General features: G+C 38.0%; 1 protein-coding gene across 14 annotated transcripts in view; it reads right to left on the bottom strand.

The window, feature by feature from the left end:
• Window positions 1-12,975, bottom strand: part of LOC310721244 (adhesion G protein-coupled receptor L3) — a 306,925-nt gene that overhangs the window by 254,724 nt on the left and 39,226 nt on the right. For all 14 annotated transcript variants that reach the window (XM_083532672.1, XM_083532676.1, XM_083532673.1 and 11 more), the window contains exon 2: window positions 7,486-7,576. The gene's annotated coding sequence lies outside the window, so the exon portion shown is untranslated. The remainder of the gene's footprint in view (window positions 1-7,485; window positions 7,577-12,975) is intronic.

The following is a 12,975-nucleotide window of genomic DNA, read 5'->3' as shown; positions in this document are numbered from 1 at the left end:
AAGCAACTACATTTATAATTGCCCCAGTAAACAATATAATAGATAGATAGATAGATAGATAGATAGATAGATAGATAGATAGATAGATAGATAGATAGATAGATAGATAGATAGATAGATAGATAGATAGATAGATAGATAGATAGATAGATAGATAGGCATTCTTTTTTTTATCCAATTTATTAATCTATCTTGATTTATCTATGTTAGGATTTGTATCTAATTCATTATAATGCATACAATTATAAGATTGAATCTCTCAAGGGTTAAAGAGTGACAGCTTGAAACGCCCACTCACTTTAGCATAATTAAATTCACTCCGTTGTGTGTGTGTGTGTGTGTGTGTGTGTGTGTGTGTGTGTGTGTGCATGTGTCCACATTTGTCCTTACATTGACTTCGGGACATAAGCATAGGATGTATAATGCACAGTAAGTACTGAATGAACTATCTATTAGCATGCCTGCTTGTGATGGGTACACGTATGCTTAAGGGTAAGTGCACGTGTGTGTGTGTGTGTGTGTGTGTGTGTGTGTGTGTGTGTGTTTGCGTGCACATGACTTTCAGCTTGTCATTGTTATTTTTTGTTCCTGCAACAGCAGACAGGAGAACAGCAGGATATACACACACACACACACACAAGTCCTGTAGAGATAAAACACCACATGATGCACACAAACAAAAGCTTCCTTGACAATTTGAAATTCCTAACAAGTGGAGCATACACTAATGCATGGACTTTCCCGGTACCATATTTTACACACTCACACACACACACTTTAATAATCTGCAACAGTTACACCAGTTGCATTCGAGTCACTCTATAAAGAGCATCCTTTAGTTTAAAAATGGGTCTGTCTATAGTTTCAGCCTCATTCACACAGCTGCCATTACGGTGCATCTTAACTAGCTGTATGTAAAACGATCAGAGATCAGAACCGCCGCGCTGTGTGATGTTTCTCACCATCTGCTGCCGATCGGTAACATGATCCGCCATCAGTCGCTGCATTCACGCTCTTTACACACAGTACGCTAGCAGTGTTCCTCTGGTTCAGAGTGACACATTGATAAGCACCGTGCTTTGTTATGTGGTACTCACTCTAACTAGCCATACGATACATTTCTCCTACTGTTCTCTCTTGATTGTTATTTATCACACAACAATATCAAATTCTCCGTTCTGATTGGTCAGAACCGAGTCTCCCAAAAAGCATTTATTGCACTTTCAGAGCGTCAAAGCTTTTAAACAGTAAAGAAACTCGTGCACTCTCTCTCTCTCTCTCAATCTCTCTCTCTCTCTTTCTCTCTCTCTCTCTCTCTCTCTCTCTCTCTCTCTCTCTCTATCTCTCTCTAGCTGTTGAGGTAATTTAAAAACTGAACTTTATGATGCTTTTAGCAAAACCAGGCCCAGGAATTGTTTATATTCTATTACAGCAACTCGGACAGTCGAGCATAATTTAAAATCACGTACAGCAGAAAATATAATTTTAACCAAATGTGAATACACTGCATAGACAAAAGTATTTGGACACCCGATTTTGCCAGCCATACGTGCCCCTTCTTCAAACCGTCACATAAAGTTGGAGCCAGCTTCATGAAGATATGCTTTACATGGACTGGAGTGCAAGATCCTACCAGGCCTGCTATAGAGATCTCAACCCTGCTGAACACCTTTGGGATGAATTGAAATGCTGACTGCACTTCAGGCCTCCTCATGCTCATTAGTACCCGATGCCCTTGTGGCCGAATGAGCACAAATCTCCATAAGCACACTCCGAAATCTAGTGAAACATCTTCTCAGAAGAGTGTAGTTTATTATAACAACAAATGGAGATGAAATGTGTAATAAAATGACTGCACCCCAGGCCTCCTCACCTACATCAGTACCTGCCTTTCGTAATACCCATGTGGCTGATGAACACAAATGAATGATGAACACACTCCAAAATCTAGTGGAACATCTTCCCACAGGATTGGAAGGAATTATAAGAGCAAATTGGGACTTAATGTGGAATGTGATACTCAAAAATCACCTACGATACTGATCAGATTAGATTGGATTAAACTTTGTCACTGTGCAAGGTACATGTACAGAGACAATTAAATGCAATTAGCATTTAACCAGAAAAGCATAAGTGGCCTATTTACAATAAATAACAGTGAGATAAATCGGGTATGAGGTCCATATATACAGGGCTAAAAGTGATCAATGTACAGAAGGTGCAGTAGGTAATACTATCTGGTATATACTGTTCAAAGATTATTCACTGACAGACATTTCAGAAGATACTCAATGACATATTGTTATGTACGAATATAAATGTATGTATGATACAGTATATACAGTATAAATATGGGTGAAATGTACAGAAGTACAAATGTGAGTTGTGGATGGTTTGAAAAGAAATGTGTAGTGGATAAGCGGTAAAAAATACACAGGAAGTGACAATGCAGTATTGAATCAGCTGTTCAGTGCAGTAACAGCCACAAGTAAAATGCTATTCTTCGGACAGTTTGTGCGGCTCTGAGGCACCTGTAGCTTCTGCCCGATTGGAGTAGTCCATAGTTGAGGTGAGAGTTATCTTTGATAATGCCCCTCGCCCTTTGCAGACAGCGTTTACTGTTAATGTTCTCCAAAGTGGGAAGCTGAGTGCCGATGATTCGGTTGGCAGTTTTCACCACCCTCTTAAGGGCTTTAAGGTCCGAAGCAATGCAGCTGCTGTACCACACTGAGATGCAGTTAGTTAGGATGCTTTCAATGGTACAGTGGTGAAAGTTCTCTAGCATGACTAGGTGACCCAATATTTTTGGCAATATAGTGTGTGTGTGTGTGTGTGTGTGTGTGTGTGTGTGTGTGTGTGTGTGTGTGTGTGTGTGTGTGTGTGTGTGTGTATACAGTACTGTGGAGGCCAGGTCATCTGGCGCAGCACCCCATCACTCTCCTTCTTGGTCAAATAGCCCTTGATGCCTTCAGTGTGAATCTACAATTTTCATAGTCATGAAAATAAAGAAAACTCTTTGAATGAGAAGGTGTGTCCAAACTTTTGGTCTGTACTGTGTGTGTGTTATATATATATATATATATATATATATATATATATATATATATATATATATATATATATATATATATATATATATATATACATACACATATACACACATATACACACACACACACACACAAAATAAACAGGCATTATTATAACATTATGACCACCCACCTAAAATTTTGTTGGTCCCCCTTTTGCTGCCAAAACATTTCTGCTCTGTCGAGTATTAACATCATGAACTTCTTCAGCAATGTGAGCTACAGGAGCTCATCTGTTGGATTCGACCACACCTTCGCTCCCCACATGCATCAATGAGTTCACCGGTTCATCTTTTGATAGATACTGACCACTGCAGACCAGGAACAGCCCACAAGAGCTGCAGTTTTGGAGATGCTCTGAGGACAAAATTTTCACTTGCTGCCTAATAAATATATCCACCCACTAACAGGTGCCAGGATGAATGTTATGATTTGTAATATAATAATGTTATGCCTGCTCTGTACGTGTATATATAATATATAACAGTAACAGGAATAAAAATGTATGATGTTTGATATTGGAAAAGGATCAATTAATAGGATATCAAAAGATCCAGTGTTTGCTAAGACAACCTGAAGCATTACTGAGTTTTATTAAATAAATAACAACTTTTTTTTTTGTCCTGGGAGCTTATTAAGGCTTTTAAGTTGTAAAGTGCAACTTGAGGCCAATTAGAATTTTCAAGGGATGAACAGGTTAGAAATAAAAGCTGGCTAATGGCACTAAAGTCAGAGCTCATTATGACAAAATATAGTTAAAAGGAAACAAAAACATAAGGAAAGAAAAAGAAAAAAGTTTTACTTCAGAGACACGGCTAAGCCGAGTGCATTTGTGTATGTGTGTCCTCTTTGCTGAACTGTATGATGCTGTCAGTTCTGTCAGTTTTTCCTTCGGAGTCTCAGGCAGTGCTAGTCAGTTCACACACACACACACACACACACACACACACTCACTCACACACGCACACCACAGGCGGAAGCTGAGTGTGCGCGATGTGCAGAGGACCCAGTGCTGCACGTTTCCACACACCTTCAGAAATACAAACAAATACGCTCCATAGATCAGAGTGATAGAAAGATGCAAATGAGTATGCAAATCGGGTCATGAATAAACATGTGTGAATGCGCCTACAAGCCTTTAAGAGTCTCTTTGGCGTTTTTTGATGGCTCAGTCATTGCAGTAGCAAAACCAGCACCAGCCTCCAGTTGCAATCAAAGAGCCATTTTGTTTAACAAAGAGCTAACTCGAGCCGAAAGGTAAACAGTTTCAGGTCCTCGCTTTCATTCAAATCATGCGATTTGCATCTGCCTTCTGGTTCCCAATGGTCTTCCATCATACTCACTCATGACACAAGTGGGTGGGGGGGGGGGGGAGAAGAAAATCAGAGCGCAAGAGATATGTGGATGAAATAGCATAGAGTGTGATGACTGAGGTTTAGTGATATTATGAGTGTGTGTGTGTGTGTGTGTGTGTGTGTGTGTGTGTGTGTGTGTGTGTGTGTGTACTTGTGTGCACGTTTCTCACCCTCTCGTTTCATCACCACAAATGTTGCTAACATGAAGCGAGCTCACACAAAGCCAAGGAGCGCACTGAATGAACGACTCAATTCCACGTCACGGCGCATTACGGCATCTCGACTGAATAAAGTCCTCAGACTGAAATTAATTTGACACCTTTCACCATTAATAGGCTGCTTGATTTGTGAGTGAGCCTTCCTTTCTTAGTAGTAGAGACACTAAGGGATAACAGACGAACAGAAAACACAACCCTTTTTTCGAATCAGGAGGTCATCTCGGACTTGAGAAATGTGGCAAAAAGGAGGGATCATTTTCTATCGATAATACCGTATACCCTGTATATGCTCTTTATTTATTCAGTATATTTATTCATTTTATTTATTTACCTCAAAGATTGATTAAGACATTAATCAAACACAATCCCAAGCACGGTCATCAATTATTGAAGAACCACGTACAATTGCTTAGCTTGTTATTGAATAAAGGTGCTTAATATTAAATATCAGCAATTAATTATATACAAAGGTTTTCATATTTCACATGGATAATTCTGCTCGGTGGCTGACATTTGAGTCGACGCTACTTACCGAGACAATTTGTTTAAAAAATGTTTTCACCACGGATGCAGAACTAATAAATTGAAGCTGATAAATTCTATGTCTGTGACAAGCAAGCGTTTCATTTTTCCTCGTCTCCGTAAGTGAAATTTATAATTGTAGATTAATGCGTGTGTAAAAGTGATACGAAACAGATAAACTAACTGTACAATACATACTTTGGGTATATTGCAATAATTTTCTACACTTAATAGGGATCATTTTGCTCAGGATTATGTGAGCAAAAAAGAGTCATTTCAACGATGTCCATGCTAACAGTATACAAAATTGCCCCGCCCTCTTGCTTTATATCAGTTGGTAAAGCCTATTTGTGCATATTTAAGTCAAAGGTCACCTAGATAAAGTAAAATAAAAGTACTAATGCTGAACCTCTGGAATAAAGTTTAATTTCGGTATGGTTAGGGGGAAATAAATAAATTTTTATGACCATCAACAGTAACTTTTTTCATTTATTTATTCATTTTTAAATGCCTACTTGGTTAAATAATATAAAATATTTCATAATATTTAATAAATATTAAACAGAAAAAATCAAATAAATACACTTTATTATATTGATTAAATTGAGTAATCAATTGAATTGGCACCAATTCAATTGATTAAATAAAACTGAATAAATAGAAAAATTGAAGTTTACATTTGTTAGACCCTATTTGAGTAATACAGATGTGTATTCAAGTGTGTGTGCGGGTGCGTGTTTTACTTTTGAAATATACAATTTTCTAAAGATATGATTTACTCAACTGTTCCACTTATTTCAGCACACTTTAACAAATGTCTTCATTCCTTCACTCCCTCGCTATGGGGAATTGTCAGGATTTTCTACTTTTTAGAGAAATTCTTGAAGCTGGACATAAAACGCTAAAGAATCCATAGCCCTAGCGTTAGCCGCTAGCTACTTCCTGGTTGTCGGCTAACGCTACCTATATGGATCCTTTAGGGTTTTAATGCATGCGCAAAACAAATCTTATTTGCGGTACGGGGTGAGTAGCCACACGCTAACTCTAGTTGTATATATATATATATATATATATATATATATATATATATATATATATATATCACATCACATACGTTTGACATACGGCGATGCTGCAACGAGTCGTTTGAGGTGTTTTGTGTGCTGCACACACTTCAAGAGCGAAAGAACATCACTGGTTAACAATGAAAGATCTGAAAGACCTTCAACGAGCTCAACCCCCGAAAATATCGAAACCATTAGGCAACTTGCGCATGATGATCGGCGGAGAACAATCCACAGGATCTCACTTCCGCACCCACCCTACTCTCCAGATTTGGAGGTGTTTGTCACACATTGGAAAAAGACTTTCAGGTCATATTCTAGACGTGGCAGGAACACTGGGAGCTCTGTATTGCTGTGTGAGGGGACTATTTTGAAGGTAACAGTAATTTATGGTACGGTATTTATGTGCAAACAGAAATAAATGAAGTACTGTCATGTAAACAGAGCTAGTCTCAAAATGTTTTGAAACCATCTCGTATATATGGGCAAAAACAAGAGATTTCTTGTTGGAAATAATACACTGAAAATAATTGATCCCTAAATGGAATTAATTCATGATGTACTTACATACCTCATAGTATTCGCTGATTTTCGAAGGCTTTATGGTGCTGGGTGTAAGTACTGGGAGAAATGTGAGGAACAGCGAGGGAGCTGCATAATTGAATTCACTCAGCTGTTGCTCGGGTGTGAAAAATTGGATGAGGGCACAAGTGAGACAAAACAATGACAAATGCAGGAAAGAGAGGAAACAGACTAAGGAGAGAAAGAAGGAGACGCAAGGCCAGGAGCAGTTGCTCCTTTGCATGGCTGCGCCGAAACCATTTGAATGAAGGAAAAAAATTAAAAAAAGGAAAACACAAACTGCACGTGGTTACCAGGCGAAGACACGCGTCGTCGCGGGTTACTGAGCGAGAAATGTCTCACTGCAGGGGGGAGGTTGGGTAGGGAGATACAAGTCTGCACGTGATCGTGAGGATCTCTGGTCTAAAATTACCGAAAAAGTCATACGGCCATATAATCCCAATGCTTCCCATCTGTCTGTCTATAGAATATGTAATTATTCATAAATATGAATATATGTGAGCAATACCACCTCGGAGGGCAAAGTGAAGATGGGATGAAGTATCACTGACAGCTAATTCATTACAGAGAGATGAGATGCAGTCTGTGGAAAGGGGCGGGAGCTTTGCTGTGGATGAATGAGAGCTTTAGCATAACAACAGGATGTCCTTCTTACCTTGTATATGTGTGTGTGTTCTATCGTGCTACAGGTGTGTAAACTTCCAAGCACAATCAAGGTCAAACCAAATTCCACTTCCTACAATCCCCTGCAGGAGAACAGAGAGAGAAAAGAGAGGCATTAGCACATTTTGTATTGGATGGTGTGGCAATTAAATAAAAAATTTTTTAAGTTGCCAATTATTAATTTGTTGTACAAACTGCTGTTGTACAAACATAATCGGTGCTTTTGTGATGTGAAGTGGAGTAAATTTCCCAAAACAGCATTTTAAGTGTATCATTTACGTAATTGAATTATACACAAAACAAACCCCAACATAATGAATACACTTATTTTGGACTACTATGTCATGTCTGTCTCATGCATTTCAAGATGCTGTTTTAGAATAAAGACATTTGAATTATAGATTTCTTTTGTACACAACAGCTGTTTTAACAGGATTTCTGCAGGTTTTACCAAGTCAAATTTAAGACCATAAAACCATTAAGATTGAAATTTCAGACCTATATCACATCATCAAACACACACACACACACACACACACACACACACACACACACTGGCAAAAAAATCTAATCCAGTTTACGTCTGCGGTACAATCCAAGAGAGATTCGCGCCGATAACAGAAAACTAATTGGCTGTTGCATGTTAGTCTCATTTGTAGCTATGATACAAAGAATGATATCTGGACGAGTGCGGGAGCATTTTAATGAGCATTAGCATTAGCGTTACATTGACATCGAAAAATTAAGACCTGTTTTAAATTATTTAAGAATATAAGACGTTTTAAGGATTTTATTTTTAGAATTTTTTTTTGCCTTTTTAAGACTCCGTGGAAAACCAATTTAAATATCATAGCCTTCCTGTCAGCTTAAAGCAGTCTTCTCAATGTGGCAGTTCAGTAGCTGTTTATTTTTTGTTTATTTTGCTTTGATTTTTGCATAAACCCTAGAAACTTGTATATGAAAATCCCAAGAGATCTGAGAAGCGAAACTTTTTTTAATGCTATTAATTGACGCTTCATACTAGGGAAATGATTGCGCAGTGGCTATTGATCGAAAGGTCGCGGGTTTAAGCCCCGGTATCGCAGAGCTGCCACTTTAGAGCCCTTCAACAATGCCCACTTTGCGCTCCAGGAGCACTGTATCATAACTGACCCCAGCTTTCTGACATTGCTAGGATATGAGAAAACAATATATACTACAGTCATATACTATAGAAACCAAACCTTGTGTATATGATCTTGACATAATGGACGATTTATTCATTCATCATACTGAGCGATCAGAAAAGGAGTCGAGGGTGAGCTGAAAAATAACTGCTGTACATCAACACTGTGGAAATTAATAAAATGTGGTTGTGTTGAAAATGCTGCAGATGATGGTGATAGTGATGGCGATGATGATGATGATGATAATGGTGAGGGTTTTCGCTTGCTCGGTTGTGCTCTTACCCTGAAATGCCCCATTAGACTTTGCGTACCGCACCGCGGCAGCCATTATGATGAGGTGTTATTGTGAGTGTATGTGAGATGTGGCAGATGGCTTGTATATGTAAGACGCCTTTGATGACGTCCATGTCTGCACATATATATGCAGGTGATAATAAATGTATGAGGCAGAGTGCCGGTTAAATGAGTGTTTAAGAGGCAGATTTAAAGCCACTAGAGTCCCTGCTCTTATTAGAGTTAGGGTCTCCTGTTCAGCTATCTCATGCATTTGTGTTCTTGCCTTTTTTTTCAGACGTACTTGCACATCTGATCAGTGTCGTTTTGACTTTCTTACTAACTGCAGGATATATTTCGTTTCCTTCTCAGACACACTTCACAAAGGTTTCCTGAACATGAAAAGGTTGAATTTAATTACAGTGCGAGTAATGAGACCCTCAGCCATACTAAGTGGACCATTTCATGATAATTAATTCTTCTGAAGCTTAAATAATTAAGTATGCACACACACACACACAAATGCATGCAAACCATTATTTTACATCATCTTTGTCACATCAACCTGAAAACACTTCCACACACACACACACACACACACACAGAGAAGTTACCTGCGGGATTTCTTTCTTGTGCCAAGCATTGAGACATTTCCAGTATTCTCTCCAACTGTGAAATCGATTGGTTGCTAATGAGCACAATTTGATCTTAGCGGCATATTGATACATGAAGCAACAACAAAGTTTTTACCTCAGAGTCACTCGACAAACACATACACACATAATGATGTACATTTCAATTAGGTTCCAGCTCATAAAACGGGTACAATTTTAGATCAAAATTTAACAAAATACTGTACATAAATACATGCTAAAGTATGCTAACGTTTGGATATGCCAAAAGAACAATAGTAATTCTGTTACTAGTGGGTGAATTAAAAAAAAAATATATATATATATATAGCCTGCTAGTATATGAAAAAATAATTAAATTCTAATAAAGTAGATTATTAAGTAGAAGTATTTTAAAAAGTATTTAAAACCAAGTTATTTTCAATAAGAATATTAAATAATTGACATTGAAAAGCACAATATTTTACTTAAAAATAGGTTTATATCTTATATATCTTTACATAAGGTAAAGTCATTGTTTTCTAATATGCTAAAGTAAAGTGCAAGGAGTTTAACAGATTTGAGGTTCTTTATACTGGTTGGCAAATTTAAGGGTAACAGCTCCTATTATTCTCTTTAGAAGGCAAAAGGTCCATGAATGTGGTGGACCACATAAGGTGGAACAACCGGTCAGTCCAAATGCAAATTCGTAATTTGTAGACAATAATAATAATGTGTGTTTGCAGATTAAGAATTCAGAATGCTCAAAGTTATTCTATCCTTTAAAAAAAATGAAAACGTACATAGCTAAATTACTTTTTAGTAATATGCCAGCTAAAACCAACTTTCTAGTATGATTTAGCTAACTTGCCTCGTGATTTATGATAATATGATTTATATAACATTAGTCTAGCGGAGAAAATTGTAGTAGCTGCATTGGCATTTATCCTTTGGTAAAAAATAAACTAGCAAGTAGTAGCAAATTTCAGGCTAAAAGTTTAAAGTACGATGACACTAATGGGCACCCTAAGCACAGTTCCTACCAAGGTTGCTTTTCAGCGAAGTCCTTCGCATCTCTCTCCCTTTGTTAATCCCTCTATATTTCCTTATTTTCAATAGTCAGCCCTGGGCTACACTTGACAAGTTTGCGAGTTACACTTTTCTGTTCACTCATCACAATGAATATAACAGTGAGGTCACACTGAAGCCTCAAGCTTTTCTTTCAAAGATTCCACACTTACACCATATAGTTTATATCTCAAACTCCAATTTATGAGTCCCTGATAACACTAAGGTGATTTTGGATTCGGGATATCAGTCCAGCAATGACGTGGGACGAGTCGTTCCTTTTAAAAAGACCCGCAATACAGAACATACATAAAAACATGTGTCCTGCAGCTGTGCTGTGCGCATGCTGATCTAATAACAGCTCCGGTCTCTGCCTCCTCACATCCATGTAATCAGATTCATTAGAGTATAAAAGGCAAAGCTCCTGGAACTGCAGGAGAATAATGATTTATATCAGCTGATCGACAGTCACGTAACTCAGGACTGACAGGACAGACTGTTTGCATGCAAATAAATATATTTTATGCTGCAAAATGAAATCGCAGAACATTTACTGGTGTGATCCAGACATCATGAATTATTAATCACTTATTAGGTAATAAAACTAAAACAGTAGGTTTCTGGAGGAAGTGGGGGTGAAATTGTGAAGGAATTTATTCTTGGCTTTCTGAGATATTAATTTAAACACAAACATATTTCAAAAAGTGCTTCATCCCCTGGGACTTTCACACACAATAATCTTTACAGCGTATACAGAATAGTGGTGGGGGGGAACATCCAGATTCTGCATGCTAAAATACCTCCCAGCTGAAAAGCATCCCAGATTGCACAACACATCGAAACCTGAGGTAGATGGCCTATAAAAATGGAAGGCCATGTTGGATTTCATTTCTGTCTGCCAAGAAGTGTAATGTGAATCTACTTTGGGTATAAGTTCACCAAAATTGGACACTGAAGACTTTAAACATTGGTACTGTAGGGTAAAAATTCATGAGAAAAATCATTTAAATGCCTCTAATTCAACTGATTCATTTACTTTAAAGCACTGAAAAATTACAACATGAATTTAACATTAACTCAAATTCTTTTATAAAAAAAAAAAAAAAGGAAAAAGAAAAATGGCAGCTAGGAAAGTCTTGCTACAAAAAGCTGTGTTTCTGAAAAGTCTAAAACGTACAGCAAACACGAAACTTATAAGTCAGTACACGCATACATATATAGAGAGGTTTTTTTGAATGAGAGCTATTGTCTATCAACTATATAAATGCCTTCTCCTGTACTAGCACACCTCAATCAGGACTTAAGAAACCTGAAACTCAGCTCTTTAGCATACTCGTAGTTATGAGTTACAAATGAGAGTTGAGCAAAACATGTTCTGTTATTTCGTCATAAAGACCTGCCAAAATTTGCATGGCATAATGACAGCGGTGTGTTTTACAGCTGAGCCTGGTGCACAGAGGCATAAGCTAATTGCGGGAGGGGGGGGGGGGGAGCGGATTTCCGCTGAGTTACATCAGCTAAGCGGAGGCAGAATGTTGTGTCGCTAGTGTGCCTGCACTAGCTTACTCTGAGGCACAAAGCCTGTAGCAGCCCTGTGCCTTCTCTTTCTCTATCACTCACACACACACATGCACAGTCCAAGTGAAGAAACAATGAACTATGCTCTGAGGTTAGTGCTAAATATGAGCCAAGACTTCTGCAACCTTGCAACAGTGCGTCATTTGTAATTAACCCTTTCTTCTCGATATAATTGTTCACAGATGCTCAATTGAGTCTTCAATTCTTTCTTTCAGAAACTTCACAACTTTCCAAATGTTCTCTGGCAGCAAACAGTTTAACCAAATCATCTGCGTTAGCAAAACGTATGCAACAAAATAGAACTCTCCACAAGAGATTTCAGTCGCATGGCACCCGCACATCCATCTTACTTCATTTCTTTTAGCTAGCTGGGTCTAGCTGAAGCCAGACGGGCTGTCCAGAATCCACATCACTCATGATTTATTATTCAAAGACGAAATCCGTTGTAGCTGCAGTCATGATGGATGATGAATGGGCTGCTTTAGGCACACAGTTGAAGCTGGGGTTTCTATACAGACGACCAGCACCATGGTCACACTCATTAGCCGGTTTTGTTAAACGACTACGACTCCACATGCAGAGCTTTCAGTTTCATTTCAAAGATATCAGCCTTGCTAAATTACAATTTAGAAGTTAAGGAATGGAGTAAAGTTTATTTGAAAATGTTTTTAGCACAATCTTGCACCAAAAATACAGAAAAGGTTTGTAGGTTGAGGTTTAAAGGTGACTTTCTAATAACGGAAATGAGAAGTAAGCGAAAACATCTTGAATTTCTCATAATGAATT

Source organism: Silurus aristotelis (genome assembly GCF_946808225.1).
Source record: "Silurus aristotelis genome assembly, chromosome: 27".
Taxonomy (NCBI): Eukaryota; Metazoa; Chordata; class Actinopteri; order Siluriformes; family Siluridae; genus Silurus; species Silurus aristotelis.
The sequence above is the reverse complement of the archived record's forward strand: the minus strand, read 5'-3'. Positions and strand labels throughout refer to the sequence as shown.